Below are 7,429 nucleotides of genomic sequence, written 5' to 3'. Positions count from 1 at the left end.
AATCTATCTATCTATACTATATTATTATAAGCAAAACATAGGATAATTTGGTTGGTTGGTTAACACGTTCCAAAAAAAATTATTAACACTTTCCATAAAAATAAAAATAAAAATATAATTAATTTAGAAACACCTTAATTCCGTATAATTAAAGGTAAAATTACATATCCTACATAACTACCAACACTTGCACACTCCCATCACTCCCATCATAGCCAAAACTCTACTAATGCAAGTCTTAGCACAAACCCTCCATATATTTCGCAGGTTATTAATTAATATATAATAATTCAATTATTACATATCCTACATAACTACCAACACTTACACACTCCCATCATAGATAAAACTCTACTAATGCAAATCTTACCAGAAACCCTCCATATATTTCGCATGTTATTAATTAATATATAATAATTGAATTAAGTTACTATTATCAACCTCTTCACTATATTTCTTATATTTACTTTGTGGGAGATATGTCTACATAGTTGTTGTTCATAAAAAAAATAAGGAGTACACTTGCTAAATAAGTGGGGATATATAAATTGTACAACTATACCAATTAAAGGGAAAATGAAAAAGAAATTCAAATTGAGTAAACTCATCTTGAGAATATATATGCCTTCTATAAGATTATAACAACTATAAAAATTATTAAATGAAGTTTTTATCACGAAAAAATTAAAGATTTTAAGAAAATACAAAGGTTTGTTATTAAATTTTTGAATCTCTTAAGATAGAATAAAACAAATTAATTTTCAATCACAAAGAACACAAAAGGCCATTATAGTTGAAAGATAAATAAATTGAAATAAAAAAAATTAAATATATAAAAAATAAACCATTTAACCCTTGATTAGGTAGCCCGTGCATAACAGGGTTACAGACTAGTAATAATTATTTCATATATAAACTAAATATACATTGCTCTAGGACTGGTACTTGGGATTTGGAGTTCTAACCCTAGCTGAACGTCGCAGCTCTCCTGGACCATTTGCCGAGTTGGAAGAATTCCCAACACACCTCTGCTCTTTGACTGCCACATTTTCTTCCACCATATCATTTTTATTTGATCTCTTTTTCTGAGGCCTTCCTGGTGGTGTAATCTTCAGTACTTGAGTAGCACCGTAACCCTTAACTAGTGTATCAAGTGTTTTAATTGTTGCATCTCTCAATGCTTGATTATCCTATATTGAACAAGATACAAACCACATCAACAACTTCATTGAAAAAACATAAATAAAGAAAAGAGAAATTTGTACTATCCCATTGATCCAAAATATAGGGAATTTGACATTTTCACACATATCAATATGTTTTGAATGTATATTTTTTTTTCTTTTGCTAAATTAATATGTTTTTAAATTTTAATTCAGAAAAAAAGATGAAAAATGTGAAATCTAACTATATTTTCAAAACTGCTAAAGATAAGTGAAAAAAGTCAAATGTCCTGACAATGGGTCAGAGAGAGAGGGGTACTAGATAGTAATAATAACAATATAAGTTTATTAGACATTGCTAGCTTCTAGCTTCTTGTACCTTTCTTAAAAATGCAGTCAGATCTGCGATAACATGCTCTAGGACACAGGATTGGTCTAGGTGCATTGGAGAAGCAGCAATCAGTGAGAAGGCCTGGAAAATAAACCAGATATTTAAAAATTAAACTCAAGAGAAACAACATGAGATATAAACATATATATTTAGTTATGCACCTTTTACAGCTGCAAGTCGAGTTATCTCATTTCCCATCCGATTTGCAAGAATAGTCAGGCAGGCAGGTAATTCTGCTCCAAGATTATCACCAAATGTACAAACAACAAGACCTATGCTGGAAATAGCACATTCTTTGACCTCCTGAAAAAAGACACGGTAAAAAAAATTGCACAATGACCTTCTACAAAGGTACGGCTAGAGAATTAACTAACCTGATACTGATCTTGATTCACTAAACATTCCATGATTGCATTATAGATTGGATAAATACATGGCTTGTAATCAAAATTGTACCTCTGAACAGAGAACGAGTTCCTTTCATTTTAGAATTTGCACCATAATATCACACATAACTACGAACAAGGTGAGGAATTGGACCTGGGTCTTTGGACGGACAACACGAACAATCTCATCACTTACTCTTAATGCTTCAGCGGTAACTTTGTAATAACTGTCACGGACAGCTAATAAAATAGGACGAGAAATATCCTGTAACAGAAAAGAAGATGAAAGGAGGAAGGGAAAACATCTGACCAAGCACAACAGCTAGGAAAAACACGTCACTGCAGTAACGTGTTTCTTTTATGTATAATTGATGAAGAGATATGATCTTGACATTAGATTAGCTTAGCTTTAGAAGATGATTATGCATGCATGTTCTATGTAACTGTGACATTATCACATCATTTTATTTAGTGTGGACAACCAGCTTTATAATTACAATAAAAATATAAATTTACTTAAAAAGTGCATCATTTTATAAGTTGAGCCTGGGGGTCCAAATCTTTAGGGCCCACCCTGATTACATGCATAATATTGCAGGAATTTATGACGTAACCTTCATTCTATAAATGTAATTCTTGCACTAATGATAGAAATGGAAAAATATGACAGCATAAATGACTTTTATGTAACCACAGCCCACCCTTCTCAAACAGACATGTTCCCCCAGATAATTGATAAAGATGACAAGTTTCAGAAATTTCTAGTCCTAACACTACTAGAAAAAGTAGAATAGACATCGCCTATTTTACATCGGTTGCTTATTTCAACGATGTAAAAGTATTTTAGACATCGGTTTTTGAGCAAGCGATGTCTTTGTGCTTATAAACATCAGTTTGTTAGAAGAACTGATGTTAAATGTCTGTTAAAAAAATTTCAGCCGGCGCGCCTTCCCCATTCCCCCTAGCCAAAATTTCATTCCCTCGTAAATTTCCCCCGTTTTGCCTTAGTTTATTTTCGACTCTTCCCCCTCTTTTCACTTTATCCTCAAATATACATTTAAAAAACACAAAATCAAAAATCAAAGCTATCAAAACTCTCTCTGGAAGAACATCTCTCTCTCTCCATCACTCTTACTTCCCCTCTCCACCCACATTTCTGAACTCTCAACGTAGAACCCTAAATTCAAAACTAACTTTCCAATTGAAACCAAGAACTAACAATTAAGATCCCTAATTTGAATATATCTTTCAATTACATGACCCTAACTCTTGTTTTCAATAAATCGTTCGATTTGTGTTAACTAGGTGCAAATTTGTTGAGGAGATATAATCCTGGTGTTGATTTTAGTGCAGGGAGAGGAATTGTTTATGTTCCTCGCAAAAGGTGATCTTTCAGTTTTTGTGAGCTTGAATTTTGTTTTATGTTAATGTCGATAGAATTAAGCATCTGGTTTAGAATTATAGTGCTTGTGTTAAAGATTGATTTGGTAGTAATTAGTCTATATGTATGTCGTATTTTCCTTAGAAGCTGGTAATTTAGTCTTTATAATTACTGATAGTTTTAAAGATATTTGCAAGTGCAAATGAATTCTTGGTAATTATTTTTTTTGTTTATCTTGAATGTGTATTTCTAATGTTGTCTTTTCGCTTTTACAGATCAAAATGAAACTTTTGTACCCTTCAAATCCAGGTAGCTTATCTATATTTCTGATTTGAGAGTGCTATATATTATAACTAGCTTGGTCATGGTGAAGTTTCCGTTAAATTGACATCTGATTCAGTTTTGTTTGTTTTCCTTTTTGCAGCAAAGGAGGTTAACCCTTATGCTGGCTTTGTTCATTTACTACATATGAGATTTAAGGTAGCATGGAGTCTTTATGATGTTTGAGCTAATGTTTGATTTTACGGAACCGGGGCTTTCCACCCGAGGCATAGCTGGCATTGTTGTAGTAGTAACAGTAGGATTGCTGTTACTTGTAGGTTATTTCGGATTTTACAGGAAGAAAAAAGCTGAAAAAATCAGACTCTCAACAGCAAGTGAAGATCCTTCTACCCATGGTATTCTCAAGTTTTTTGTTCTCTTTTTTCCACTTGTGTTTGTCTATTAACATTAAATTACGGGTTACCAAATGAATGTGAATTCACCTAATATATAATATTATCTTAAAGAATTTAGACAATGAAGATTGTTAATGAACTGATTACCAGAAATAAAGAAGTTCTTAGGCACACATGGGCTCTAATCCCCGTTATGTATCACTGGGTTCCCTTGACCACCATGGTATATTTCTCTATGAAAGAAACAAGTAGATCACTCTAGTGGTCTTCCTTGAAAATGGAACACTTTGAGGAAGTAGAGTCACATCAATCTCAATGTCCCTGCTCTCTAGTAACAAATAGGATGCAGTACACGATTGGGTATTTTCACTACATGGACGAGAGGTCCCTGGAGACAGTAGATGGCTTTGGTTGTGGAATGTATTCTTTTGCATCTGTTGGGGTTTACTAGTGGAGCGGTGCTGTGTTTATAAGAGTTCTGAGGATCTTATGTTCTTTATTCTTCAAGTGGATTCCAAATTTAGTGATAACTTAGTACAGTTCCATTGGATTAACATATGGTTAACTTCTAATTTTTGTTGCTAATTTGTGATTAAGTTTTCAATATATAAATTGATGGTTTTCCGCATCTTAGACTTATATTTTCGCAAAATCAAGTGTTTTACCAACTCTCTTCACTAATCTTTTCATTTTACCTCAATCCTCTGTGTGGTAGTTTGTTTAAGAGTATTATTGAAGTTCTTACTCATTTCTTTTCATATCCAGTTATTTTCCTATGATGCAGATTTTCATTGTATTACATCCTTGTAAGTGCAATTGTCTAGTACTATACAAATAGCTGTAGTCAAATACCTTCTTCTGACTGTAGCTCCAGGTGGAACTTTGCTTAAAGGTGAAGAGAACTCAGTTGCTACTTTTACCTAAATAATAAGTGCAATTCGTAGCTTATGATTTTTTTTTAACTGGCAGCTAATATATTGTTTTAGGTCTTCTCTTGACATTAGTATGTGATATATAAGTTTTGCCCTGCTTGTTCCTTGTAAGTAGATTTAAAATTTATAGGGTCATGTTTAAGGGGGTGTTGATCATTATATTGGAAATGTGTCATGTTCTATGATTATATATCTATGTATAATGGTATAATTTATTTATAGATTTCTAAAATCTATATTCTATAGACCAAGTGCGTTATCTTGAGCTAGGGAAGGCTGCTAAGCTGGCTAAAGTAGGTATGATATTGTGTTCTACGTCTTGTTTATGTGAAGTGATATATTGGCAGATTTGCAATTGCAAGTGAACTTTTTTGGTAGGGTATTTATATAATGGTAAATGAAATTGTGGAACACTAATAGTATTATTATGCAGAAAGCCGCAATTAAGAAGATGGATATGCAAGCTTCGAAAGAATTTCTTGTTGAATTAAAGGTGTCAAATAAGCTTAATTTCTTTAATTGTTTACAACTTGCTCTGATTTTTACTATTAAATTGCAGTAGATAACAATTGCTATCACCCTTCATCTATTGTTCTATAAAATTTGCTATTTAAGCACTAAGATATAGTTTTTGACACCGCTATGAATTATAGATTTCAAAATATGAGTTGTTTTCCTTCCACTAGATTACTCCCACTTTTCACTATAAGATTATTTTTAGCTTTAACACCTGACTGACATAGACGAGTAATTAATACTTCATATTTCATGGACGCAAATTTACATTACAGGAAGCTCATGAAATATTTGGAAATGTGGATGATCTATTAAAGCGTCGCAAGCAAGGATGACAGAGATGAGTGGATTTGATGATCCACCTGGAAGAAGAAATGAATTAAGGAATATAGGAGGATTTGACCCAACCATTCTCTCAGAGAAGTATATGACAGAGAAGGATGATAATTTCGTAACATAGATTTTCCGAAAAGGTTGCAGGTAAATGTTGACTTGGGTATCTGGTTGTATTTTGTCATTTCTGGCAATTTCTTTTTGTTAACATCTGTTCCTTGTACTTGGGTATCTTGATTTGCAATCAGCTAGAACATGATTCATTTGATCGAAGAATTGTTGAAACTAGTGAGTTGCCCATAGTCAAAGAAGATGTGATGAGATCTTGGATTTTATCCATATCCAAAAATTAGATGTAAGTTATATCTTCTATAATAATTTTGATTATTTTCTTGAATTTATATCCACTAACAAATCTGTTATATAATCTTGCTATAGGTCTCTTTTATTGCTATGTACAGAAAGGATGAATGCCCGAGTCTGTTTAAGGATCCAGAGCAGCTTGAAGCTGACGGGCTTCAAAATAGCTATGACAAAAAACCAGCATTAATGTGGCACAAGGTACAGGGATTTAGTTATAAATTATGTGTCACACTTCATATTTAATGAAATTGGTTATTGTATACGAAAGGCATGATAATATGAAGGCAATTAAAGTATGTGAAAGGCAATTATAATTGTATTTGATTATGTAGTAGTATATGTCATTGTACAGGTAGTTGTCCGAACTTTTGTTTTATTGCTCTTCTTTACGGTTGGAACAGTCATATATAATTTAGCATATATACATTCCATACTCTGAGTTTTGGTTGATTGACAAATTGCAGCTTTTGGTGGGAGTGCATGACGTTGCAATTGGAGCTCCGTTGTTGGATTCACTGCCTATGTAGCCAAAAATCCAGAATCTGGTGATATAGTAGTTTGCAAACAGTATGCTACATAAATATGTGTAGTACTTGATGTTTGGATTAGAGAAAGTGTTGTGCTTGATATTTGGATATTGTTTTTGATAATAAAGAATTGGTATATGCAGTAATTGGTTTTGTTAGTTATTGGTTTGGCAAATTTTTGGAATCTACATTATAAAATATACATTAATGAAACAGGTAATCAAACATCATTACAATGGAAAATGAGTTAATTTAACACTTTAAAACTGTATATAAAATAAAAAACTGATCTCTATCAAAACATAATACATCAGTTTTAGTGGAACATTGACATCAGTAATATCGAATAAAACCAGGTTAAACTACAATAAAAAAATCTTAAAACAGAAAACCGATGTTATTAAGCTTTATAGACATCGTTTTGTCACCAATAGATATCGGTTTGAATAAAGAACCGATGTCAAAAGTTATGTTTACATCAGTTTATCTTGAAAACCGTTGGTAGTGGTATGGTAACATCAGTTTAATGGGAAAGAAAATTTTACTTATTACATATGTTTAAATGATAAAAATATCATATTATGATAATATATTAAGAATTAGATACATTAGAAATTAACATATTTAAAAAATGATGTTATTTATCTTCTTTAACATCAGTTTAAAACCGATGTTAATAATGGGGGGTCTTTAACATCACCCACGAGACATCGGATTTTTGTTCATAGACATCGGTTTTAGCCGATGTCTATCTACTTTT

At 32.2% G+C, this 7,429-nt stretch overlaps 1 pseudogene; it reads right to left on the bottom strand.

The window, feature by feature from the left end:
- Positions 1-6,824: 6,824 nt before the first annotated feature.
- LOC141659233 (uncharacterized) overlaps positions 6,825-7,429 on the bottom strand; it is a 5,332-nt pseudogene continuing 4,727 nt past the window's right edge.

Source organism: Apium graveolens, chromosome 5, assembly GCF_009905375.1.
Source record: "Apium graveolens cultivar Ventura chromosome 5, ASM990537v1, whole genome shotgun sequence".
Taxonomy (NCBI): Eukaryota; Viridiplantae; Streptophyta; class Magnoliopsida; order Apiales; family Apiaceae; genus Apium; species Apium graveolens.
Note: the sequence above shows the minus strand (reverse complement) of the source record. Positions and strands in the feature narration are given on the sequence as shown.